General features: G+C 42.2%; 1 protein-coding gene and 1 long non-coding RNA gene across 25 annotated transcripts in view; one reads left to right on the forward strand and one right to left on the reverse strand.

Moving 5' to 3' along the window:
* WWOX (WW domain containing oxidoreductase) overlaps positions 1 to 26,581 on the reverse strand; it is a 952,562-nt gene that overhangs the window by 910,286 nt on the left and 15,695 nt on the right. The window lies entirely within an intron of this gene.
* The window catches only part of LOC102156251, a 49,022-nt gene that overhangs the window by 8,663 nt on the left and 13,778 nt on the right, over positions 1 to 26,581 (forward strand). For 5 of the 9 annotated variants that reach the window (XR_005360068.1, XR_005360066.1, XR_005360063.1 and 2 more), the window contains exons 2-4: positions 14,161 to 14,210; positions 23,860 to 24,129; positions 24,765 to 24,813. This is a non-coding gene — a long non-coding RNA (uncharacterized LOC102156251). Of the gene's footprint in view, positions 1 to 10,304; positions 10,534 to 14,160; positions 14,211 to 23,859; positions 24,130 to 24,764; positions 24,814 to 26,581 lie in introns of all 9 variants that reach the window. The other 4 variants (XR_005360069.1, XR_005360067.1, XR_005360064.1 and 1 more) reach the window with 4 other exon arrangements.

Here is a 26,581-nt window from a genome sequence, read left to right on the forward strand (position 1 = left end):
CTGAGGGCCAATGTCCAACATCTCTGAAAAAGCCTACGACTGGACCACACTGGGCCCCCATCCCCCTGCCCATCACAAGCTTGAGATGGGGTCTGTACCCTCCTGTTGGCCATGGTCACCACCCACACCACTGACTTCACCTGCCAGACCACTACAGGCATCTGATGCTCAGACGCACATTATACAAGTAAGATTCATGCTAGAGGGGTACCTGAGTGGCTCAGTGGGTCAAGCATCTGCCTTTGGCCCAGGTCATGATCCTGGGGTCCTAGGATGCAGCCCCATGTTGGGCTCCCTGCTCAGCGGGGAGTCTGCTTCTCCCTTTTCCTCTCCCTATGCCCCTCCCCCAGCCCATGCTCATTCTCTCTCAAATGAATAAAATCTTAAAAAAAAAAAATTCATATAGTGTGTCCTTCTCCGCTGAGCACTGGGTGTCATATGCTATTATGTTGGCAAATCGAACACCAATAAAAAAAAAAAAAATACCAAAAAAAAAAAAAAATCCATGCTAGAGACAATGCCCAAACCTTGCCACAAAACTGCCTCAATTAGTTTTCACACCCAAATGGTCACACCTCAAAGAATGTTTCATGCTGACTACTCAAGATTTGACTTGAACCCTGTCGAGTCCCACTCTGTCAAGCATGAGAAGATCAGGACACCAGCCACCCTCTGGAAGACCTGGCAGCAGGGCTCCGCCTTGCACAGGAAATGCATGGTGACAACTCAGGAACCTGCAGGAATTGAATATGTGGTACAAGTTTCATGACCCACCTTCTTGGCATTCCCCAAATGCCACTGAGAGGTAGCAGAAACTCTGGGTGAGAACTATGCTGGAACCAGAGGACGTAAAAAAGAAAGGACGGGTGCATGGCAAGACAAGATCATGGACTGGTGAGGGCCTCATGTGAAGGAAGAATAGGGAACTAGATGGGAGATGAAAGCCTGTCCAGCAAGCAGAAAGTAGGGGACCCTGGTGAGGGGCAGGGAATGGCCCTATGAGCAATAACAATTAGCATCAGTATTTTAATTATGATTCTATCCATTTAAGATATCTCAGGTGGTCATGCAGAAGGTGGGTGAGCTTGAGACACTAAAGCCCTGTGACCAGCCAGGAGGGCATGAGGTACCCTCTGAGGCTGAACAGCTAAGAGAAAAATGAGAAAATGATTTGGGAAGCAAACATCTCCAAAGCCTGAAGACAGCCTGAATCCAAGTCTGAGGGGGCACCCCAAGTCTCCAAAGATGCCAGCTGGGCCATGCGAGAGACTGGCCACTGGGTGACTAACCCAGGCAGTGACTATAGAGGAGGACCGGGATTGTGTGTGGTGGTGGAGGGGCAGACGGAGCAGGTGACCACTCCCAGTGAGACTCACTGGCAGGACATACAGGTGGTGAGGCACAGAATCACAGATTCCTCAGGCACAACGGACATCAGATGGGAACCCCAGTCCCCACAAAGCTCCCAGTCAAGTAGGAGCTAGGAACAAGGCCAGTTCTTTCCCTGGTGCTAGGAAGGCTCCTTCTGGTTTAAGTTTTTTAATTTTCTCCATATTGTGGATTTACTTGGGCAGTGTCCCCATTTACTGTAAATTATGGTTTTAATTATCATTTTTATTAAGATGCCCAAAGGAGCTGGGGCTTACAATACCCGTAATTTCTAATGGGTTGTTATTATTAATTTATAATTGAGAAACACTGGAGACAAATGTTACTTGTAACTGCACACAATTAAAAGGCCAGAAAGATGGTGATCTCCACCCCCCAACACGCCACTGAAGCAATCTTGAACAAATCAACAAGTTGCAGAATATCCCAGCACCAGCCAACTCCCCTTGCCCAGGTGCACAACAAGAGGAGAAGCCTACTGTCTTTCATCCTGAATTACATTTGAGGAAAATTCAAATTCAAACACAGTAGTTTTCACATTACCAAACCACTGCTTTCAGCACCTCCATGTCGTCCCTGTAAGCACAAGGACCATACTTCCCAACCCCATCTGATTCATGTAAATGAAGTAATGGTGATCAAGTTACGGTGACCCTGACTCTGAAATCAAACCCTCTGAGGGGATCTCAGATGAAGTTCTAGGAGACGCACTGACCACTGCTGCAAGGCTGAAGCCACAGGTACAGGGACCAAATGACCCACACCCCTGTTTCTATGGCTACCTGAACTGCTTAAAATCATGTTACCCTTCACACCATTTTAATTGCAAAGTTCTGAGTTCCAAAGTCAGAAATCATAACTCTCTCTACCTTAACTGCAATTGCCAGCTCTCAATAAATTACAAGACTATGCAGGCCTCTCCAGAGGAATATAAGTCATAACTAGTCCTGCTTTTAAATGTGTGTTATACACAGCTGGCAACAAGTCCCACACACAGGGGTTCCTAAATACCCTTCGTAACATAAATAGGCCTCGAATATAAATATTTACCACGGAAAGACACCAATTCGAGAGATGGGGATACGGAAGCAGGAAATGGCCGGTTCACATGGGGTATCTTTTTGATATATCTCCAGGCTGCATTTAAGTGTTCAGGGCAGTATAACGCTGAGCCCAGAACTTTTCTAAAACTATAGAATAAGTTCCAAGTGACTGACGGGGATTGACGAGAGGCAAGACTGACCCCAGGCAGCCTACTTGTGCTGCCACTGGGCTGGCCTAAATGACGTCTCATCTGACCTGCCAGTGACAATCATCCAATTCCCACACAGGGAGAAAAGTGTCCAAAGATATTACAACGAACATGGTCCTAGGCAGCCCTAGTGAAGATAGACTTTGTAAGGGCAATTAAACTGAACAGGATCCATGCAGGTCAGGGTATGGGGGGAACCAGGCAACCAGGTATATGAATGGTGCGGGGAGCAGGGGAGTGGGATGCAAAACAACTCAACATGTTTGGGGCAATTGGGCTATCTCGATCAAAGTGTACATGGACATGCCCTTTCACCCAGTTACTCCATATCCAGAAATGTGTCCTACAAATACACTTGCCCACATGAGTAGACATTCAAGAGGGATGTTTGACAAGCATTGCTTCCAACAGCCAAATAGGAACCCATCTCAATGTCCCATCAATCATGTTAAATAAATCACATGGCATGCACAGAACAAATACTGTGCTGTAGTCAAAGAGAACCAGGTGAAATGAGATGGAGAGACAAGAAAACATCTCCTGTTATACTATGAAGACAAAAAAAAAAAAAATCAAAGTGCAGAACGGCATGCATGTGTGTCCATCTATGCACTAACACTGACCTCCTGGGCACATGAGCTATGGGTCAGGAGCTGAGAGACTCATTTGTATTTGCCCACATGGATGCTATTTCTATTTTTAACACAAGCATGTATTACACCTGTAAGACACTACATGTAAATGACAACGTATCAAACTGATCATTTATAGGCCTTTACAAATTTTAACACAGAAAGATCAAGGCAAGTGAGAAAGGAAAGAGAATATGCCTACCGTATTTTCTGAGCTTTCAAGAAAGAAGGGGAGGAGGACGTGGGAGCACCACTACATACCGGGCGCCATGCCAGGGGCTCCAGGAAATACATTATATAATTCTGAGATGCTCTTCACAGCACTGCTGCGACGTGTCACTGTCACCATTGCATCACGAAGAAACCAACAGGCCGAGAGGTTCTGGCACTCATAAGATCAAAGGGCAAAACGGGAGATGTGGTGGGCTGAGTCCAGGGCAGGTGAGTTCAAAGGCACAAACTTGCAGGAGCCCCTTGAAGGCAGGAAAAACCCAACTGGGAACATCACTCACCTGCCCAAGTGTCTGCTGGCTATACCTTGTTCTGATATATACCGTCTCTTATGATATGTGTTAACATTTTTTGGTCTGTGTATGACTTAAGCCAAACCTTATTGAGCTGTCATCCTTCTGAAAAAGAGATGGTCCCCACGCCACGGGCTTCAGTGCCGACAGCCTACCAACAACGCCCATTTCTTTTCTGTCATCTTGTCAAGGCAAAGGACTGAGGCCTCTTCAGCTACTTGATTACATAAACGTACGTACTTAATGGAATCTGTCCCCAAACTGTGATGCATTATCAAATTACCTTCTCTCTTATTTAATATTTCATCACAGGGCTCAGAATTAACACCATCCTTTGCTTTCACAAACACTTCTCTGTGGAAGGCCTACCAGGCGGGATAACTAATCCGCAGAAATAACGTTTCTCTTCACATTCTCCAAGGTCAACAACATACAAGTACGGACTTAATTGAACCCTGCCTCTACGCTTTCAACCAGTAAGCCTTTTTACAAGGGACGGTCTTAACACCTTAGCCATTACAAGGTACGCTCGAGGTTTTTCTTTCGTTTCTGAAAGGCTGCAGTGCCAAAGTTTAGAGAACGGTCTTTATGAAGGCCAAAGACAAAGATGTCCCCACTGATTCAAGAAGAAGGTGATGCCACACTGGATTTTTTTTTAACAAAGCATACTGGTACATTTATAAACACAGGCCAGATACCTAGGAAGACAAATAAAATAGGATGAAATAGAAGAAACAAAAAAAAACAAAGGCTTTCCAGTAAAAGAAAAAAAAAAGTCCAGCTTAAGGGACATATTAACCACTATGTCTTTTCCAAGGTTCTCGAGGAGATATAGCTTCTTTCACTTGCTGGCACTAATATAGGAAAGAACATGACAGCTCTAGAATCTCAAACCCAGGACATGTGCTTTCCGGCCCACGTGCATGCTCTTTGGAGGGCAATACTTTTTTTTTATAACAAATCACACACACACACAAACACACACTCACTCCCATGGTGTACCTCTTTAATTCCACACGCACAGCAGTATTGCTAACAGAACCAAAGTGTCTCTGCTGTTTGCAAGTGGAAAGGTCTACCCTGAAGTTTGGCCTTTTTTCACTTTGATGGATTAATTTATAGCCACTTCAAGAGGAGAGAACCCAACCCTGAATCTGCAAGCACACCGTATTATGTTACTGAGCAGCTCATTGTTTTCACAGCTGGGCCAGGATTTCCTTTCCTCCGTCACTGTGCAGTCTGCTCAAGACAGGCTTCTTTATGATGCAGAGCAAACAAGGGAGGCCGCTGGGGTCTTGCACCGCACTTGTCCAGAAAAAGACCCCTTTCTTTTACTTTCTCAGCAACCAATGGGGCCAGGACCAGCCTATCTCCCAAGGCATTTTCCACTCCTGTCAATTAAGAAGTGGTGAGGAAGGAATTGTTTGAAAAAAAAGAAAAAAGAAAGAAAGGAAAACAAGAAAAAAAAAAACAAAAAAAACCTTCCCCATTCCATTGAGAACTTCCAGAATGAAAAGCCTGCTCCGGCCTGCATCTTCAGTGTGAGCCATATAACCAGCTTCCAAATTCAAGCCCCCACTCTTTTTTTTTATTTTTTTTAATTTCAGATTGACCTTGGCACTCACCTTCTAAAGACTGGCATATTACTTTGCCTCTTTGAAAAGATTAAAGTCTTTATGCTCCCAAAGTCATGTGGAGGTGCTCGGAACACCACGCTGGGAAAATTCAGCACTTTTTTGAGGCTCACTTTAGAAGTGTCCAAATTGACTTTCATTCTCCACTGCCTATAACTTTTTAAGATGCAACTTCTCGGAAGTATGACTGAGGCTCCATTGTCAAAGCTAGCTGCAGCGGGAGACAAGCCTGCTAACTCTGCTCTTTGGGTCCACCGCAGCCTGCCCTAGAGTCAGACACCTCCAATTCCTTCTCATGCGGAAACAAAACCAGGAGCTGGACGTTTACTGTGATGGGTTAGGGAGCAATTATTAAAATTTGCTCAAAAGGAAAAATAAGGAGACACAGTGTACAGCACCTTAGAGTAAGCTGAATTTAATGCAAAAACACACCTAATGACAGGATAACCCTTACCTTGTAGTCATTAAGGAAAAAGCACCTCAGGTGATCTATGTTACCCAGCCCATCCCTAACTATTAATATAAGTGCTTTTCTATTTTTTACACAATCTAACAGGGGCTTGGCTGTGAGTGTATGTGCTGTTTCTTTGCTTTTTGAAAACACACATGCTGATACTATTTCATTTCAACTTGAGAAAAAAAAAACATTTTTCTTTAAACTAGTTGCTTCTAGTGAGTCCTCCTGCAATAGTCAAACAGTCCACAGCCGTCCTGCATGGAAGGCAGGGGCAACATTGGGCTTTCGGAAGAGGAAGTACAAAACTCTTCACCTTCTTGCACAAGCCAGGCTGCACACGGCAAAGCACAAGCAATCATTACTAGTTTCACACTTACCTTTCCGATAACACACTCGGTGATTACAGTACCTGGATCCCCAAGGGACACACAACTTGTAAAAGAAACTTTCCATTTCTCTGCCACTTCTTAAACTGAAATCTGCTTCAAAAAAAATCAGTCTCACAAGGGGGAGAGGGGAAGGGTTTTTTTTTAGTTTTTAGCTTGATAGCACTCTGTTTTGGAATATCATGATGAGGGATTGGTAAAACACACCAATTTTAAAATCTATACCTCTCAGTAAATGTGTAATCTAACCATCAGCTGTGATCAAGCACCTGCTTGGCGTGAATGTCAGAGATGCGCAGGGCGCCTTCCAGCTCAGGCTGATTTTGCCTGACTCCTGGAGATGCAGCCAGCTCTAAGTGCGTGTTTGGCTCCCCTCTTGCCACTGCTGCCTCTGGGCCAAGAGGGTCCCAGTAGGAGCCCCCACATAGGTAATATGCAAGATTAGGGATTAGGCTTAACTTCATTTCAAAAAAGGAGAGAGAATGCTCTGAGTTAAGACATGCAGGCTCTAACAGAGGACTCTGGCTTGCACAGAGCTTCTGTGCAAATTGAGTGCCCGGAGGGGTCTGGGTTCCCAGCAGTGGGAGCCTATGCAACTGGGCAGCAGCCATGAAAGACTCCAACGGAGATCTGCCTTCCTAGGATAGATAGCTGGAGGAAGCATGTGCAACTAGACTTTTTATTTGGCTCAAACATTCAAGCTGCCCCTCAAGCATATAACAGTTTAGGGGATCTATTAAGACAAGGTGTACTAGAGTTTCTTCCGGGATTTGAGACCGATAAAGGAAATATGAAATCAAAGAATTTCTTGGAGAAAAAACAGATCAGGAGATTTGTCAGTTGTTATGGACTGAACAGTGTCCACTTAAAATTCCTATTTTGAGCCCTAAGGCCTGATGTGACCATATTGGAGACAGGGGTCAGTAAGGAAGTGGTTGCGGTTAAATGAGGTCAGAAGGGTGGGGCTCTAATCGAATAGGACCAGGGCTCTTACAGAGATGTGTGCACACAGACCATGTGAGGACAGAGCAAGGAGGAGGCATCTGTAAGGCAAGCAGAGAGCCCTCAGGACAAACCAACCCTGCCAACACCTTGATCTCAGACTTCCAGCCTCCAGAATCAGGAGAAATACATTTCTGTCAATTAATTCCTAGCCTGTGATATTTTGTTACAGCAACCAGGATGGACTAATAACTAGATCAGGTTGTTCTAAAAGGAGAAAAGGCAATAAATCCTAAGCCTTCTGACCTCAACCACTGGGAATAAGATGGAAGAATTTATGAGATCCCTAAATGAGGCGAGTAAGTGGGGTGGAACAGATGAGACTTCTATCAGAAACCTAACTTCTCTTTGGGGTTTCCCTTGAGAAAATTGAAAAACATATCTACAAACAAAAGAGATATCTAAATCCTTGCTCCTCAAAGATGGTGCCCAGCAGCACCATCACCTGGGAACTCAGAAATCCACACTCTCGGGCCCACCCCACAGCTGCTGAAGCAAAGAGCTGGGCAGGTGTTGGGCTCAGTGATCTGTGTTCTAATGAGCCCTTCAGGACACTCAGATTCTTGTTCAAGGTTAAGAAACTCTGGTCTTTTGAAGGCCCAGAACTCACCTTCTCTAACAACACATGCTGTCTAGAGCTTCACAGGTACACACTACTTTAACCCTCAATATCGCTGCCTGATGCTACCATTCCTACTGTGCAGATAAGAAAATTGAGGCTCAGAAAAGCCAAGGTCAAACAGCTAAGTGGAAGGCTTAAGATTGGATCAAAAAAAAAGACTGGATCCTAGGGCCTGATACCTTCTCTAAAGCCCCCTGCAGCTTCCTCCCTGGCAAAGTGAGTCCACGCTCCCTCTGAACATTAATTCCCCCCTCACCAAGAATTTCAATCACCATCCTGTTCTGGTTATTCCTTGGGGTTAGACAGACTGGAGTTAGGATCCTGCCTCTGCCACTTTCTTGTAACCATTTAAGCCTTGAGAAGGATGCTGAATATTCTGGGTTGAATATTGTCCCCCTCACCTCAAAATTTACATGTTGAAGTTCTAAGCCTCAGGATCTCAGAGTGTGACCTTATTTGGACATGGGGTTTTTGCAGAGGTAATCAAGTTAAAGTGAGATCATTGGGATGGGCCCTAAAACTTTGGACTCAGCACGCATACAGGGAGAACATCATGTGAGCATGAAGAGGAGAATACACAAGCCAGGAGAGCCCTGGAACAGACCCTTCACTCACAGCCCGCAGAAAGAGAAAACTCTCCTGACACCTTGAATTTGGACTCCTAACCTCCAGAACTGTAAGGCAATAAATTTCTGTGGTTTAAGCCCTAGTCTGTGGTATAGCAACCCCAGGAAACTAATATACTTAACTTCTATGAGCCTCAGTTTCTTCATCTGTAAAAGGGGAATATTAAGAAGTACTCCTTGAGGGTTGCAGGAATATCAAATGAGATAGCTATGCAGAGTTCTTGGCAAGTTGCAAGCTCTTAAATACATTAGGCCTATCATTAATACAACATTAGCTAAAGTGCCCTCCATATGATTTATATCTCAAATTTCCCTATAAAAACCTAGCAATCTGTACAGGAGACTAAATAGGATAAATGATTCCTGGCCTCTGTAGTACCTATTCAACAATTAATCACTGGTACCCCAAATTCTTTAAAAAAAAAAAAAAAGCATTTAGAACAGTATATTATAAACACCCGCATACAGCAGAGAAACTTAACATGAAAATCAGTGGTTGCCAGGAACAAGGGGCATGGGGGTGGGGGGAATAACAAATTGCCTGGGGCAAAGAAGCAAAAGGAACATTTCTGTGGAGGTGTAAATGTTCTATATCTTAACTAGTGGTAGGTTACCAAAGTGTACACATTTGTCAAAAGCCACATGTAAATTAAAATGTATGAGCTTTGTTATGTGAAACTTCCACTTCAAAAGGTTGATTTTTTTTAAGTGAATGTTTATGCCCATATTAAGAAAGAAAGAAAAAAAAAGCTGATCTAGCAGGAATGTAGAGTGAGCTGGTTACTTAAGTGAACATTCAAATGTTAGCTCTGAGCTTCCTGGCAACCAAGGCAAAGATAGGAAATAGAATTATTTATAATGCTCTCCTTATTAAATGAGAAAACACATACAAAGGTTTTAGGAGAGATGAGCTTTGTTTGCTTAACAACTCTCAGATTTTGTCAGAAGAATCCTTATATGAGAAATATGTGTTAATAGAATAAACCTGTGGTTTGCAAACTTTTTCTGTGAAGGGTACAATAGCCAATGTTTTAGACTTTGCAAACCATATAGTCGTAAGTCACCACTACTCAATTCTGCTATATTAAAATAACATGAAAGCAACCATAGACAATATGTATATGAGTGGGCATCACTGTGTTCCAATAAAACTGTATTTACAAAAATAGGCAAAGAGGGCTGGATTTGATCCATGCAACATAGTTTGCTGACCCCTGGAAGAGACAATGCACTTTCAAATCTAAGCCAAACGAGAACAAAGAATGGAAGGACATGAAGGCAACTTCAACCTATAAATTTTCTAGAACCCATGTGGATAACAATCACAGAAAATGTAATTTTAGATAGTTTATGAGATTCTCTGAAAGTATCTGTTAAAGAGTATCTCATTAAGACAAATATAAAACAAATTTTTTAAGTATTCAATTTGCATCGAAATCTTATTATACTGCTTCACTCTGAATTTCATTCAAATTCAACTTACTATAACTGCATTGGCTTTTCACTGCAGTGTTGGATATTTAACTATAAACTACATCCTGCCGCTCCCTTTGTGTGTAAAATTGACAAATGTGTTGTTTTTGGATTCCAGAATTCTGGGGAAAGCCAACTTAAATGAATTAAGATGACTAATGTGTTGATTCTGTTTCCAATCCAACAAAATGTTAATGTAAGAACCATGTCATATGATGCTATGTGTTTTAGTTCAAATTTAACATCAAATATTGAATAAGGCAGTTTCTAAGTAAATTACTAAGCTAAAAATATTCCTTCTGCGTAGCAAGAACTCCATCTTGTTTAAAATAAATGGAAATTTGAACATCTTCGCTCAGATCAGCCTAAATAAGAAATTAGAAAAATGCAAACCTCCATTATAGTCAACAGTATTGATTCCGTCTTTCTGGAGAAAGTAGCACAATATTGTATATATCAAAGGATTCATTTAAATTGTGACTTCAAGGTTCTACATGGAACAAACAGGCAAAAACTGTGCTCTTCCAGTGTGCCAGGTGAGTAATCACCAAGGCACCATGAATACAGTCATGAGACTGACAACCCAGGTGTCTTCCAACATCCAGCTACTACGGGGTACCTGGCATTCCTAGTTGTTTTGCAGCATGAGAATGTTTATACAAATGTTTTCATTGCATTTACTTAACACTTGGCGGAGGAACTCCTGTGGCTATAACACACTGCCACACAGTTTTGTTTTAAGTAAACTAACATTAGTTTTTCGTCACATAATATTTGAGTAATTTCTATATCCACAGAAGCAGTAACTGTGACACTTTTAAAAGCTGTTGGAAGTATTGCAACGCCTGAATGTAATTCCATAAATGTTTGCCACGTAACTTCCATGAATAAGACACTAAATGTCAGGTCTTAGATAGTCTGCTAATTCTAATGCCAAATCTTTCTGATTTCCTTAATTATACCTATTGACCACAAAAGAGGAATTTTAATAATTGTGAAAATCAAATCTATGAAGAGATTATTTTAAAAGAGAAATCAATAATTAGGGGGTCCCATCTTTCAAAAAAAAAAAAGAAATTTAAAATTTTATAAGGAAGAATTTAGAAATCCAGTCTCTAGAAATGGAAACTACATAGAATATATGTATTTTGCCCCTAGGTTTTAGATTCAACTATGACAGCCTGTCAGTAACTGAAATTTTTTTCATTACCTGACAGTTACTTAGGAAATTTCCATTGTTTAGCACAGGATAATTCTGAAGTCAATAATTCTTTGTTAATTACGCGCTGATAAATTTCTATCAGAAAAGTAACCATTACAAAAAAGAAAGAAAAGGAAAAAAAGTTACCATTACCATAAAAAGAACAAAAACATCTCTAGGCATATTTTTAGTTCTATTCAATTCGATGACTTTTTTAATGAGTAAAAGGACTCTCCAAAGCAAGTTTCTATTTAACTGCTACTAATGATTCTAGTTCCTTAAAAGTATCAGGATTTCTTAATTCAGTGTTCATTTCTTCCCCCTCAAAATCGCACACAAGTGCCCAGCTACAAATATATTTATTTTTCCCCTGTGGGAAGGGGCCAGAGGTTCCAGGACATTCTCAAAGGAGTACAGAGGCCTAGAATTTAACTTTTTTTTTTTTTTTTTAAGAAGAAAGCTATGAAAACATTTTGTTTGTTCCTCTGAAGGGTAAACAGAAAGAGTATCATGTACTTGACCAAACAGAAAGAGTCCCAGAACAAGTCCATCTGTGCAATCATCCCCTTGTCCCCTAGCATCAGGAAAGGACCTTAACTATTATGACCTAAAATTGCCTCTGCAGCATCCTCAATAAGCAGCTGCCTGGCCGGTGCTTACACACCTTTGTGGCCGAAACTCATCTGCCCCAGGCAGCCTGTTCTGTCACTGGAAAGCAAGCATCCCCCAGTTAGTTCCTAATGGGTGATAAAAACAAGACAAAAGAGCAACTACTTCTGAAAATCAGTCACCATAAGAAAGCAAACTCCATGGGGGCAGGGGCTCGGAAGCAGGTTGTATATTGTGCTCACAGCAGTATCCCCAGACCCTAGAACAGAGATAGGTACACAGTAGGCACTCGGTAAGTAACTGTTAAAGGAATTGTTGTTGAAGGTCTGCTATGCACTGGGCAGCATCAATACTAGATGCCTTTTATAGCACGGTTCTTAAGGGGTTGAACTGTGTGTCATTCCAAGAAATGTACATTGAAGTCCTGACCCCCAGAATCTCAGAATGTGACCTTATTTGGAAAAGGGGCCTTTCCAGAAGGTAATCAAGTCAAAATTTGATCATTAGTGTGGGTGCTAGTCCAATATGACTGGTGCCCCTGTAAGAAGGGGAACTTGGACAGGGAAACAGACATGCACAGAGTGGAAATGTGAAGGGATACAAGGAACATGCCAGGGGAGCAGGAAAAAGACACTGGAATTGTGCTGCCAGGGCCAAGAACCACCCCCAGGCAGCTAGAAGCCAGAAGAGGCGAGGAAGGATCCTCCCCTACAAGTTTCAGGGGGAACAAGGCCCTGCTCACACCTGGACCTTACACTTCCAACCTCCAGAACCTGGAAACAAGGAACTCAGGCTGCTACTGAAGCCACCCAGTTTGTGGCACTTTGTTATGGCAGCCTTAGAAAACTAAGACAACAGAGAAGTCATCACAATGTGGGCCTGATCAATATCCCTAACAGAGAGCCTGCTAGCCTTTGGGGGGACCATGTGGTAGGGCAGTGCTTATCAGAGCAGGAGAGATCCAGTAATAGTGCAAGGGGGGACTGTACTGGACCCTTCCTGACACTCCCAAGTATCCCAGTCCAACATGACTCCAGCCCCTGTGACAACCACCAGCTCACATCAGGCGGTGGACAGACCCACCCGGGCTGCAGTGTTGGGTTTCCCTGACACTGTGGTATGGGTGCCGGTAGAAACCAACTTGGGATTCATCCATGTGCAACCCGCAATGCTAAGGTATTAATACCTGCAGAGGTACCCTTGTCTGATGGGGGTGGGAGCCAATGGGACAAATGTTTTCCCCCTTCATTCTGTAAGCAGACAGTTCCGAGATGCATTTTATAAGGCTCCTCTGAGTGTTCCATGGAACTGAATGCTTTGCCGAGAGCATTGCTCAACTTATAACACACCCTTTCACTGCCTCTCCCTTCTTCCTTGTATAATCCTCTCATCCTTCATCATGCTCTCCAAAATCACATCCCTAATCATCTACAGATAAACCCTGTCTCAGGTTCTGCTTTTTGGGGGAACCCAAGCTAAAATTAAAAAAAAAAAAAAAAGAAAGAAAAGAAAAGAACTATTAAAACATTTGCAATACAGAAAACTTAGTAGTTTTTATAAAATGAATCAACGGAAAAGCCCCCAATGAATGCTGCTTCCTTGCAGAATACTGTCCATTGGTTCCAGTTCTGTCCCTGGAAGTATCAAGCCAGGTTTCTCTCTCTCTCCTGGATAGCTATTGCAAGAACTAACTTACATAGACATTTCCCTCCACCCATTAACTAATAGGTGCTCTTGCAACATGCTTTGATGACTTTGTGAGCCCTTAGTTTGTCCGTGCTCTGACCAGAAGTGAACACGATATTCTAGATGTGGTCTGATCACTGGGACTGTGTACCTTTCTTTACAACACACCATGGAAGTTTCATCCAACCACAGGTATAAACAGGTTGTCTACAGCAGAGCCTTTCTTTTTGCAAATGTTAAGGGTTGCAAGAAACGTTGCACGGTAGAAACTTCTCGGAGCAGCTGTATGTAATAGAGATGCCAAATGATGATTGCTGTTCGGAAGACCCGTTTTCAACATGTGCTCCCCTTTCACATCAGTGGAGTGGTACATTAACCACTTTACTCTTGCTCTCCCGCAGCGTGGAGCACGTGGTTTTCGCAAGCTTGATTACAGTCTATGGCAGTTGGGTGATTACTACTGAAGTTAGGCAGACGCCTGCTGGCATCTCAGAGTGGGATCTCCCCGAATGTGTTTTATTATTGTACAGGAAAAAAAAATAAACAATTTTGAAAACAACTCAATCTAGAGATATGGATTCTTACCATATCTTTATTTCTGGGGAAAGGTCAATTAAATCCAGAGACATGTATTCTTGTTTTTTTCCTTTTCCCACCACATTGCAAGATGGGACGACGAACACCCGTAAGGAATTTACACTGGGAACCCACTGAAAGGTAAGTACCAGATTCAGTCTCTCATCTTCCTCTTCCCTTTTGTTTTCATATCCCTATTTTGAGCTAACCATATCATACACATCTTTACTGCTAAACTGAGTTCTAATTAAGCATTATAAAGAATAAAACAAATTAGCTGCATGTTATAAACATCCGTTAGCAAGTATAATAGCATGGTTCTTAATATGAGAAGTAAATTTAATAAAATTTAAAAGAAATATTTCATCGAAGACAGAATAATTAAAAGGCATACTGTGCTGTCAGCAAAACTGGGTTGGCTCCTGCAGTATCATCAGAGGGAGTGGTGCTGCTGTGCAATTTTGCAATTTTTCTACAGTGCAACCATTGGCTCTCCTGAAGATGGCGGAGCCAGTCACTCAAATGGCCATCCAAGAAACCATCTTCTGGACAGCTTCCGTCCCTTCCATTTAGAAAGCTGATTCGTTCAAAAGAATTCCCACTTCCCTTGAATGAACCATCCCTGTGCCCCCTTGCCTGCTTTTCACGTCCCCCTGTGTTGCTTGTGAGGCTCACACATTCTAGAAAAGGTTTAAATGGATGTGGGAAAAAACAGGCCTGCTTCACTCTCTCTGTTCTGTCACATTCTGTTTCATTCAAGTGAACATCTTAAATCAGATCCTTTTTACCTCTTTTAAGAAAAACTTAATTTCTCTATGTTGGCATACATATGAAATTATTCATGATAAAATCTTTTTAAAAAATAAATGTGAGACTTAATCCCAGAAACAAAACAATAGATAAGACAACTCATAGTGAGCAACACAAGATGACAGACATCATGTCACACTGGATACTTTCATTTCATCTCACTGGATTCTCCAACTCTGAGAAGCCAGCATCATGGTGCCCACTTTGCACATGAGGAAACAAAAAACAGAGACTCGGGGGTTAAGTATATAGTCCAAGTACCCAGAGTTAGCAATTTGGAAAGTAACAGAGGTTTAAAAAAAGAACGAACACTATGTCTAGTTATCCAAGAAAAGACGGAGGGCTCAAAATCTAAAAGAAAAACAGACAGTGGATTCTGGACACACATCAATGTTGGAGTCTAATCTTCTAAGGTTTAATAATTTTAACCATCTTAGTTTTTTATCGTTGGAGGGAAAGTGAGGGAGGTAGCGTTCCCATTTCAGATATGCCTTTCTGGATGAAGGGACTTCCATTTGTGTTAACACCCCAGGCCTCTCCGTCTTGCCATCACTTACGCCTGTCCATGGAAGGCAATGTACCTCGTGTGGTTAGGAAACATGAGAACTGGACCCACGCAGCACTGCCTTCCTCATTTATAGATATCACACACCCTGCCCTGCTGCAAAGGTGGGCCCTGCCCTCACAGAAGCTCTGACGGCATCCAGTACTGACCCATCACCCCATCTCATTCTAGCATTTAGGATTAGAAAGCCCACTGGCCCACACATATAAACCATATTCTTCAGCATCCACTGGACCAGTCATTAAGGTGATACTTTAGTCTTCCGTTTGCCTTATTGTTTGCCCTATTTCTCTATACCTTCAGAACTTGGGAAGGAGAAAGTATGCAATGTGCTGGGCCCTTCAAACCTCAACACTTCTTTAGGGGCTAACAGACCAATCTGAGCTCAGACTTCTGTTTTTGGAGTAAAAAGATCTATGTTCCTCAAGTCTCTGTAATTTAAGAAGAATGTGGCTACACATTTCAAAACAGTTTAGAACTTAATAAACAGATGTGATATAACAGCACATCAATCGGCTTTGTCCCCTAGACCCAAGAGCATTCACAAGTCACATGATTGAGACTAGTCCTCATAAGGTCTAAAAGGAGGGACATGTGAGGGGTGAACACCAAAGTACACATCAGGAAACAAGATCCTGTGTCCCGGGAGTCCAATAAGCCTATTATAAATTTGAATCTATACCATAAGAGAATACTTTTTTCTCAGCTATAATGTTATTCTTTGTTTCACTGTATCACTATAATTTTTAAAAAGCATAGGCATATCATGAAATCCCATGCTTTGTAAAAGATTCCATTATAAGAGTAATCATTATTGAACCTTTTAGCCCAGACGTAATTTCTTACATGTTACAACAAGTTTGGCACGCATTGTGAATTTCAGCCAAGGTTGATAAAGTTCAATAACTTGGCTAACCAACCATGTGTACTACTCATTATAGAAGTAATAAATAGATTCATCAAAATGGACATGAAAAAGCCATAAGAAAATCGGATGCCATTTCCAGCCTGCCTCATAAAAGCACCTCTTGGACTTTAATATAATTTTATATACAGTTATCACAGCTACCCATCATTCAATACCAGGCGTATATAAAACAATCATCCACCCACATTTGCATGCTGAATAAATTCCAGTTACACAGGTGAATTCTCTATTCTACAGATCTCAATAGTCACATAAATGCACATATTGCTTATATGTTCAACTTCTAAAAGAATTCACATCAAGTAGAAAAGAAAATCTCATTTTCCTTCAGATTATCTTTTTGGGACAGTTTTAGCAGAAATGCTTTTTTTTTAAGTAATACTTTTGGTCTAATTATTCTTTTAGCTTTCAGTTTTCTTTAACTTTTGATAACTGAAACATCTAGCAACAAGAAAGCCTGATTCAGACCAATGTCATCACTGGAAGAAAGAAGTCTCCGTTTACGGAACCAAAGACTCCCCAGTGATCAAATAAACAGAACTCAACAGAGCTGGCTTCCAATATCTGAACACAATTAACAAAGTTTCCTTGAGTGGGATAATAACTCTTTTGAGTGACAGCACAGCTGAAATATCCAAATCTCCCTACTGTGTGTCTCTGTTATGCTTCTACAAGAAACTCAAACACTACTTCTTGAAGGAAGCTAGAAGCCTACCCTTCTCAGAAAGGAATCTTCCTCTACATCTGGTCAACCACCATCTGGTGGAGCTGGCTAACATCATGCTCCAAACCAAACGTTAAAAGTCATGTTGCACACTTCGAACACCGTCTTGTACTTGTTCACACTCTGCTGGGTAAAGAACTATTCCTGAATTGTCACATTGGGTGAGCCTCCCTCCGTGCCAGGAGGGGAAGCCAGAGGGGTACAGTCTGCACCCTCTATTTCTCAGCAAGGCCGGAATACAGTGGGAGACAGGTTTGTCTACATGGCAGGGTCTGCTCTGTTACAGCATGTGGATTTTTCAGTGTGCAGACAACATCTTTTCTGCCTCACTTCTGCTCTCTGCCATTCTTGCTGTGCCATCAGCACCACAAGTCACCAGAAACTTCCTCTTGCTTCAATATAATGCTTTCTTCTGGATTTTCTCTCTTGTATAAGTCCTCACAGTGGGATCACTGCATGATAATATTATAAATATCCTCATACTCTCCTGGTTCTTTTCACAACTACCATGGAAAAAAAGCACAATCAAGCTTTCTAAAACCAAGTTATAGTCTTAACAGCAAGGAAAATCTTCCTTGTATTAATTACAAATAGCACTTAGATCATCACAACTTTAGCCAAATGATGTCAATTTTTAACTCAGCATAACCAGGACGCTCTAACAGTGGAGTACTTTAGTTTCTCAAGAAGTTCACAACTGTCAAATTCTTCCAGGAGCTTATATGCCATAATGACAGATACTGATGTACAGAAATATTGAAGTAAAACACGAAAGTAAACAGAGAATGAAGAGGTGAGCCGGAGATATGCTGTGAATAACAGAAGCAATGAAAAAGAGCTGAAAGGAGCTAAGGAAAGAGGTGTTCAACATCTCCCAAGAGGCTTAGGAAACGCATCACATGCAGCAGGCATTACACGCACCGCCTACACACAAAACAGTCTCTGTCATGTCCCTACTAGTAGCTGCTGTGATGCCCAGCATGAAAAATCTGGTGAAGTTTATGAAGATTTCTGATAGCTACCCAGAAAAGCTACCGGTAATAGCAGATAGTTGCCTATCACAGGCTTACAACAAAGCCAGGACGTCTGCCAGCATATGGACTCTGAGATCCAATACTAGTATTTAAGCAAAGACATAGTCAACATGAACAACATTTGCTGCTTTCTTATCACAAGACTTAACTCTCCCCAACAAGCGTGCACGCACGCGTACATGCTGCACCATACAACACAAAGCCATTCTTGCAGGAAATGGTTAAGGAATGTCTAAGAAAATACACATGGCTCCCTAACACCTGTGTAAGATCCACAAAATCTGTTAGGGAGATGGAAGTATTTTACCATCCACTTGGAATCCCTTATTTCTAAATGTGACAAGTCCGTAGTGTTTTGTTGCCTTCCCAGCTCAGCTCAGCCTTCAAGTGCATCTACTGCTTTTGCAAGCTGGCGTCCCTATGGTTAGCCTCTTGAGACGTGTAGTCTAGAAGCTTCAGCAGTTCCATCTTTATGTTCATTTAAAGCCATCAGATTTGTTCTTCAGGGGTAAGTCTGAAATTGTTTCACCTTCAGGTACTTCTCTATGACCAGTTTCAACAGAACGTGTGATATTTAAAGAAAGTATCTTTTGAACATTAAACACGATTAAATTCTTCATCCCAAACAAGACCAGCTTTATAATAACTAAAACTTGCAACCTCAAAGTCACCCCATAAAGAATGAGTGTGCCATCCTAAAATTTAAAAACTCTAGAGTTTTGCTAACTTTTTTTAAAAGAAATTTTGTTTGAGAAAGAGAGAGAACATGCTCACACACAAGCATGAGGAGGGAAGGAGGGAGGGAGTGGGATAGGGAGAAGCACACTCCCTGCTGAACAGGGACCCTAATGCAGGCCTTGTTCCCAGGACCCCAGGATCATGACCTGAGCTAAAGGCAGATGCTCAACCACTGAGTCACCCAGGGGTTCCAGTTTAGCTAACTTTTAAGTTTTACATAATAGGTAATTAAAAAAAAAAAAAAAAAAAAAAAGCTTGCTGGGAGTTCATGGATCCAAATATTATCCAAAAACGTGACCACTGTCTCTGGAGCCTTGACAGAATGTAAAATGCTATGTTTAAGCTATGATTTTCTACCTAATGTTCAAATACTGTGCTCTGCAGCCTCTACCATTCAAGGAGCTGGAAGATGGAACGGAGTAAAGAAGAATTATGGCAATTATAAAACCTCACTGGTACACATGGTCAGGTTAATAACCAGCATTAGCAGAGCTCAGCTACACCATCAGCAACTTGGGGAACAGAGAGCCTGGAGCTCCAGAGCTAAGGCAAAAACACTGGGCACAGCGTAGGAGCGAGCCAGAGAGACAGACCTGGAGAAGCAATCCGTCCATAAAACAAAACGAGTAAGCATGCCACTCAAACCAACTGCTAGACTATCTGAGCAGTTAACGACTGCTTTAGACTTTAAAGCATAGACATCAAAAGACACAGGATAAGCTTTAAAAACAATCATAGGAGAGCTGCATGCTTACTACCACAAGGCAAGCAACGAAACTGTGATTAATGTAAATTACAGAATAAGCAATTACACCTGACCACAAATCCACAGACTGTTCTTTGAGTTTAAAGCGGCTTTTTGCTCACCCTGTGCGTACTGCAGGTTTGGCTTTCTTTTCTGGTTGCTCGGAAGATGCAAAAGTGGGAACGAAGCTTAAGAAAAATCAGAGACTGATGGTAAGACTTTGTTTAGTAGAGATAGCAAAAGTTCTTAATTTACAGCAGCTTTGGTGATCATTTGCAGATGTCTTCCAGAGAATTAAAAGAAAAAAAGGCTTTAGTATCTCTACTTTTAAATACAGATACAGAAATACAGAAATAATTAGGAGCTACCAAGAGTCAAACACATGCCTACAGGGAAATGTGTGGTTAAAACAAACAAACAAACAAACAATTATACCATAAAGGAATGTTAAATGCTCTCTAGAAGCACAGAGATCAAGCCATTAGTATTTTGGTTAGTTTCTGGTCCCTTGGGGACCGGTTCTACACTGAAGAGTTGGCACCTAGTACTACTCAGTAGTGTTGTTGACTGCACAAAGGCTTGATCAAAGGGCGTTTCTGTGGCTATGAGCCAGCCAGTCCACTCTCCATGCAGCCCTCATCACAGACCCTAAACCAGGTTCTAGGCTCAAGAATCCACAAGAACCAGGCAGGTTCTGGACACTAATCACATAAAATAGTCTTGGCTAGTTGCAGGGAGATGGACTGCTGGGGTAAAGATAAAGATGTCTCAGCCTCAGAGCAATTCTGCTGGGTGGGCATAGGACCCCAGTGTTGTCAGTTCTTCTGATTTTTTGAGAGTCAGAAATCAGGATTACTTTTCAGTAAAATATCCTGATTTTAATATGTTGACAAGTAATCTAAGACAAAACCAAACAAAAAATATTACAGACTATTGTTATCTCTGTCCTGGTTGGGAGGCTCTACACTTAACTACATGGTCCCCACCTAGAGGAACGAGCAGGCATAAAAATGTCCCCCTCCCTTCATCGCTATCACATGATACTGAGTTACGCAGTGGCAATACACGGAAAGCCCTGGACATTTATACACCACCCCACTTCAGACAAGCTCAAACCGGAGAAAATGAGGTATCACAGAGTTGCTCCCAAACTTAACAGCATTAGGCCCAACAGACCAGACTTTTTTCTAGAAAAAAATCACTCAGCCCAAAGAACCATTTAGGTAAAAAAATAATAATAATTAAAAGAACCATTTAGGTAGGGAAGAGGTGGAGTGAGAACAGAAGTTTTTGATGCCGACATTGAAAGAGGGCAGACTGAATAATGGTCCCCCAAAGATGCCCAAGTCCTCCTAATCCCTGGAACCTGGGAATGTTACCTTATATGGCAAAAGGGACTGCAGAGGGATGGCCTGGGTGGCTCAGTGGTTAAGCGCCTGCCTTCGGCCCAGGGCGTGATCCTGGAGTCCTGGGATGGAGTCCCAGGATCGAGTCCTGTGTCGGGTTCCCTGCGTGGAGCCTGCTCCTCCCTCTGCCTGTGTCTCTCATGAATAAGTAAATAAAATCTTTAAAAAAAAAAAAAAAAAAAAAGGTTGGGGGGAAACTGTAGATGTGGTTTAAGACAAGGGCCCTGAGATGGCAGGTCACCCTGGATCATCTAGGTGGGCCCCATGAAATCAAAAGCGTCACTGTAAGAGGGAGATTGGACTTCACAAGAGGTGGTGATGTGATGTGGAAGCAGAAAGTGGGATGACACAGACAGAAGGAGGAGGAAATGACCACCCACCAAGGAACATGGTCGGTCATGTGAAGCTTTATAAAAGGCAAGGAAATAAGGATTCCCACCCCCCACCCCCCCACCCCCCCACCCCCGGAGCCTGTGAAGGAGCCAGCCCTGCTAACACCAAGTTCAAGCCCGGCGAAATGGATTTCAGACTTCTCAGCTCCAGAACCATAGGTGAACAAATGCGTATTGTTTCATTAAAGGAAATATGTATGGAACATACAACTGACCAGCACACACATGTGCACTCAGGAGAGTCTGAGAGTCCCACGACAGAAATGTGCAAACACTACCAGTGTTCCTTTCTTAAGTCCCTCTTCGATGAGGCCAACAGGCAATGGAAGCCAACCACCGAGCAAAGCAGGAACTCAATAGGTAAATGCCCAGAAACCAACAGCTCCCAAGTCATCTTTTCGTGCTGAAAGGATGGTATCCCTTGCCAAAAATCTGACTCCGCTCTCTGAGATGTTTCCCCGTATGGATCTGTTACAGTGCTCTCTACCTTGTCAAACACTCAATCTGGTAACTGTACATGAACGAGGAATTGGAACTTCCTTCACTAATAGATAAAGTTGTAATGGCATTGTTTTCTTTCTTTCTTTTTCTTTTTTTTTTTTTTTGGTAATGCATTTGGAATGCAATGACAATCTTTCAGCTAATAGAAGCTTCTCGAACCCAGCTGCTGAATTCAGAAGCCACAGCCGCCATACTGTACAACACAGCCATGCAGAAAACCTTAAGGCAGTCAGAAGACAAATCGAAAGATGCAAAAAGTTTTGAGATTTCATCCTCCTTACAGGCATCGGTGGCTGACACAGCAGAGTCTCTCCATTTGAAAGAGATTGATTATTTTCATTCTTTTCATTCATGTGATCACCAGGAAAACCAAGTTTCCAGAATCAAGATGTTGCTGGCAATTTTGTTGATGTCATGCGGGCAAACAGCACCCGGCTCACTCTTCCCACATCCATCTGCGTTAGCTCTGCGTTGTGAGCAGAGAGAAGGGGCCCTGAACAGCTGAAACTTTAGGGAACCAGGAAGGAAATGTTACTGTCCCACAGCTGACAACGTCTCCACCTATGAAAGATGCCCCAACACAACTACAACCCGTGGCCATTCTGCCTCTGCTGAGCATCCCATTACCCCGGATTTCTGAGTGTCTAGCTAGAGTCACAGCCCAGCCTGCCAACTCTGGAGTGGATGGGATCTGCTAACCTTTCCTAGTCCTCACCACCAAATCGACCATGCAGTACACAGCAAAGTTACTTGAAATCAGGTTACCTTTCTGAACTCTGGGGGAGATACTTGGTAGAAACTCAGCATATCCTAACAATAACAAATCCAAGAGATCCTATTTTATTCCATCCATTAAGGAATTAAATTACTTGCTTCTTCCTGCCTCCACCTTCCTCCAAACCTAAAGCCTCCTCCTCCTCCTCCTGAAAGCTTCTCTTTTCTGACAACCATTAGGTTTCTTTTTCCACAACTGTGAGCAACCACATAATCGTATGGTACTCTTCACGACTGCATTTGCATGTTGTCTTTTATCTGATCTTTACAAAGTAGGTGACAGAAAATATTATTCCCTTGATTTTACAAATGAGGAGAGTAAGGCTCAAAATACTTAAGTGACTTGCCTTATGTCAGGTAAGTTTATGACCACCTGTCTCACGGGCCAGTTCTCACCCTGACATGTCCCCAGGAGTCTCCAATAAAACCTATCATTCCCATTTAAGTGAAAATTCAATTCAAATGCTGATACAGTGTCTGATATGAACCAGTAAATGGGATGGCAAAGTTGGGACATTTATGCAGAATATACCAGGCAGTCCTAGAAACCGTCGTAAGCTCTAGAGAACAAGTGCTCTCAAGCTATGCTCTCCTGATAAAGACGTTACCATGATGCATTCGTTTCAGGTTTAATGGTGTTCCTTGCTTTTTGCTGCCAAGCTTAATAGATTGTTTTTTCTTCCTTCGCTGCAACAAAAATAATCTTGTCCTTTCTCTCTCTCTCTCAATACTTTTTTCCTGGATGAAGCTACTATCTGACCTCCAACCAAAAAATACCTAAAATGTTCCTTTCACACCAAAGACAAGTCAATGTCTAAACCAGTTATTTAGAAAGGTCATTTTAGGACAAACTCACAGATACCACAGCAGCCTTTTGAGGATCCAAGAACCAGGAAGCTAGGAAAATACCAAACTAATTTCAGTAACTTGATCGCCCTGTCTCCCATTCCCAAAATGCCTGCAGTTTATTAAGTGCCTGCAATGTCGAGCAGGCAATTCCCTGGGCACTCTGGAGTTCCCATCTTTAAAAACTTTGCAAAACAGGAATATCAGCTGTGTTTTATAGATGTAGAGCAAGAGTTCAGAGAAGGGAAGTAACTTGCCCCAAGACACTCAGATGGGACACGGTAAGGCCAGGTTTTGAAACTAGGTCACGTCTGCTTCCCGAGCCAGGATTTCTTCTCATGCACCCTGCTGCCTCTCCAGATAGAAACTCGCTACCTATCAAGCTTCCCCTGCCTGTCAGCAGAGCTATTTTCAGCAGTGGTACAATTTCACCACGCGGGAGCCAGGCTCATCAAATGAGATAATGCACAGAAAAGCTCTGAAGAGACGTAACTGTCGTTAATAGAAGATCTGGGGGAAATCTGCAAAAACCAAAAGAACCAAATGTTGCCCGTGCTGCTACCTTGGGACTCAATCACCCTGGTCAGTGGCCAACTGGTGAGTATTCTGGGGTGCACTCCCTCCTTGGATGCAGGTATTAAGCAGCAGTGCCCACGATGTGAGACATAGCTGGTGTCACAGATAAGACATATGCTTAAAAGTTTTTAGTGAAGCAAATGGGAGTTAGGCCAACTTCTTCCTCATGGTTTCCCTCTTGATTACAAGATTGAATGTATACTTAAAGTAACAGACACTTTGAGATAAATTAACTTCTAAGAGAAAGGGACATTCTGAAGATTAAATTATACCCCATGAATGAAGCAATCAATTAACGATCAATACATACCCAATAGTTACGAATATAAGATGAAAACGTAACTCATAAAAGAATAAATATAAATGGCCAAATGAGGAGCTGATCGATCTTACTAATAATCAGAGACATGCAAATATAAGTGACACTTCAGAGAAAGAAAAGCTCATCTCCAAGGTTGGCAAGAATGCAGGGCAAACGCGTATTCAAATTAGTACAAGTTTCCAAGGGGTGTGGTTTGATGAAAAACAGATCAAGATATTAAGGTTAGGGGACAAATCCCTTGATTCAGCAATTCCACTTCCAGAAAATAAAACTATAAAATAGACATGGATGGGTACAAACATTTAATCACAAAATGCTTCTCTCCACTCGACAGCCATCACAAAAAGCTGAAATTCACCCAAATGTGCCACAGCGGGAAAACGGTAAGAACCACATTGAGAAAATACCACGCAACTTCTTAAGATGTTGTCAATATGTAACGGCAGGGAAAGGCGGTCACGTTCCACAGTTAAACAGAAAAATCACAGGCGGAGGGAAGGGAAAAATGCTCAGAATCCTACGTGCTAAATATTAACATTTATGTTCGGCCGTTAAGAATTTGGGGTGATTTTTTTTTCTTATCTGCATCTTTTTATTTTTACTTAACTGCACATTCTAAGTGTTTCATAAGGAATTTATACCAATAACAAATAACTTTAAATTACTTAAATGTGAAGGCATGTAAAGCTAATCTAGCCTAACACCTGGCATATATAGAAGCTTGACAAACGCCAGCTCCCGTTCCCCCATAATCCTTCCCCAACACCAAAGAGGGATTCGGCAGAGAAGCCGTCAGCGTACTAACCCACGACTGAGCAGCAGACACCATGTGTGCCTCAATCCTCCCTGCAGACACCACTCCCGGCACACAGCCTGCCACAGACCGAGCGTGAAAGCCTGGTTAAAATAAATTTGTCGATTTCGGACTGGATGAGCTGCTTGGGAAGAGCTTAGTCAGGACCGTGCCCTGTTCCTTGGGGCAAGAAGGCACCAAGCAGAATGCAGAGGGCCCAGAAACGGGGTCCAACGTTCTCCGCTCTAGCCCTGCAACCCACACCTCAAGAGCTGTGTGATCTCAGGCAAGTTACTTCACCTCTCTGTGCTTTCATTCTGACTCGATTTCAAGATAGCTGTGAACACTGGGGTGGGAATTAAATAAGGCACGTGTGGAATCTTTGAGAATGAATTCTAAAGAGCTACCAATATGAAACAACATGACAGTGATCAATAAACACTAGTCTGGAATAATTAAGTACATTTTACAGGTAAGAGTAAAAACAAAAAAAAATATATTTTATTAGTTTTCACTTCCATTTCCATACGACTACACAAGAAACTGCTTTGATTCTGATTTTGTTCCTCTTCTCAAGAGATAATTCGTTCACAGGAAAGGCCTAACTCTATCCACCTTGCTAGTCTCTCCTCAACCCTAAAGAAATATTAAAAGCACTGGAATAGGAGCTTCCTTACCGCCGTCCCCTCCATATCACGCACACACCCTCTCCTGTTCTCGACTGCGTGAGCAGTCTTAGATCTTCTCTGAGTCCAGTGAGGAAACCCCAATTTGCTCTCAGAGACAGCACGATGGGAATATGGCTTATAACAAGAATCCAGAACACCAAGCAGCACTGCCTAATGAACAACTAACTCAAGATTTGGAACAATCAGATTCCAACCATGTAAAGCAACTCATTAAACAGGAGGACACTTCCTCCTTAACTCACTTAGTTGGGCTTGTATAGATAAAGACTGGCCCTTCATGAAATGTGGTGTTCTCTACTAAACCAAAAGAAGATCATAAATTTAGGCAAGAAACTCCTGCTTTTGGAATTTTGATGCATCTACCAAAGACTTCATTCGAGAGAGTTTTGCAAGAAGGCCCTACTCGTGACCCCTAACCATTATTCTGGAAAAGGCAGAGGATGTGAGTCTTAACAGTTTGTATACAGGCTGCAGTAAAGGACATGGGCCACGTCCTACTGAAAAGCGAGGGTCCGGGGGTGGTCTCTGCCAGCATACCTTTTATTATAAAATCTGTAATAATTCCAAGGATAACCACCTAGTTTCAACAATTTTTATTTGACAAACAAGGGACACATCTGTATACGAATGACCAAGATATCTTTACTCTGGTGAAATCGTTTTGCAATG

The sequence above is a fragment of the Canis lupus genome, chromosome 5 (assembly GCF_011100685.1).
Source record: "Canis lupus familiaris isolate Mischka breed German Shepherd chromosome 5, alternate assembly UU_Cfam_GSD_1.0, whole genome shotgun sequence".
NCBI lineage: Eukaryota > Metazoa > Chordata > Mammalia > Carnivora > Canidae > Canis > Canis lupus.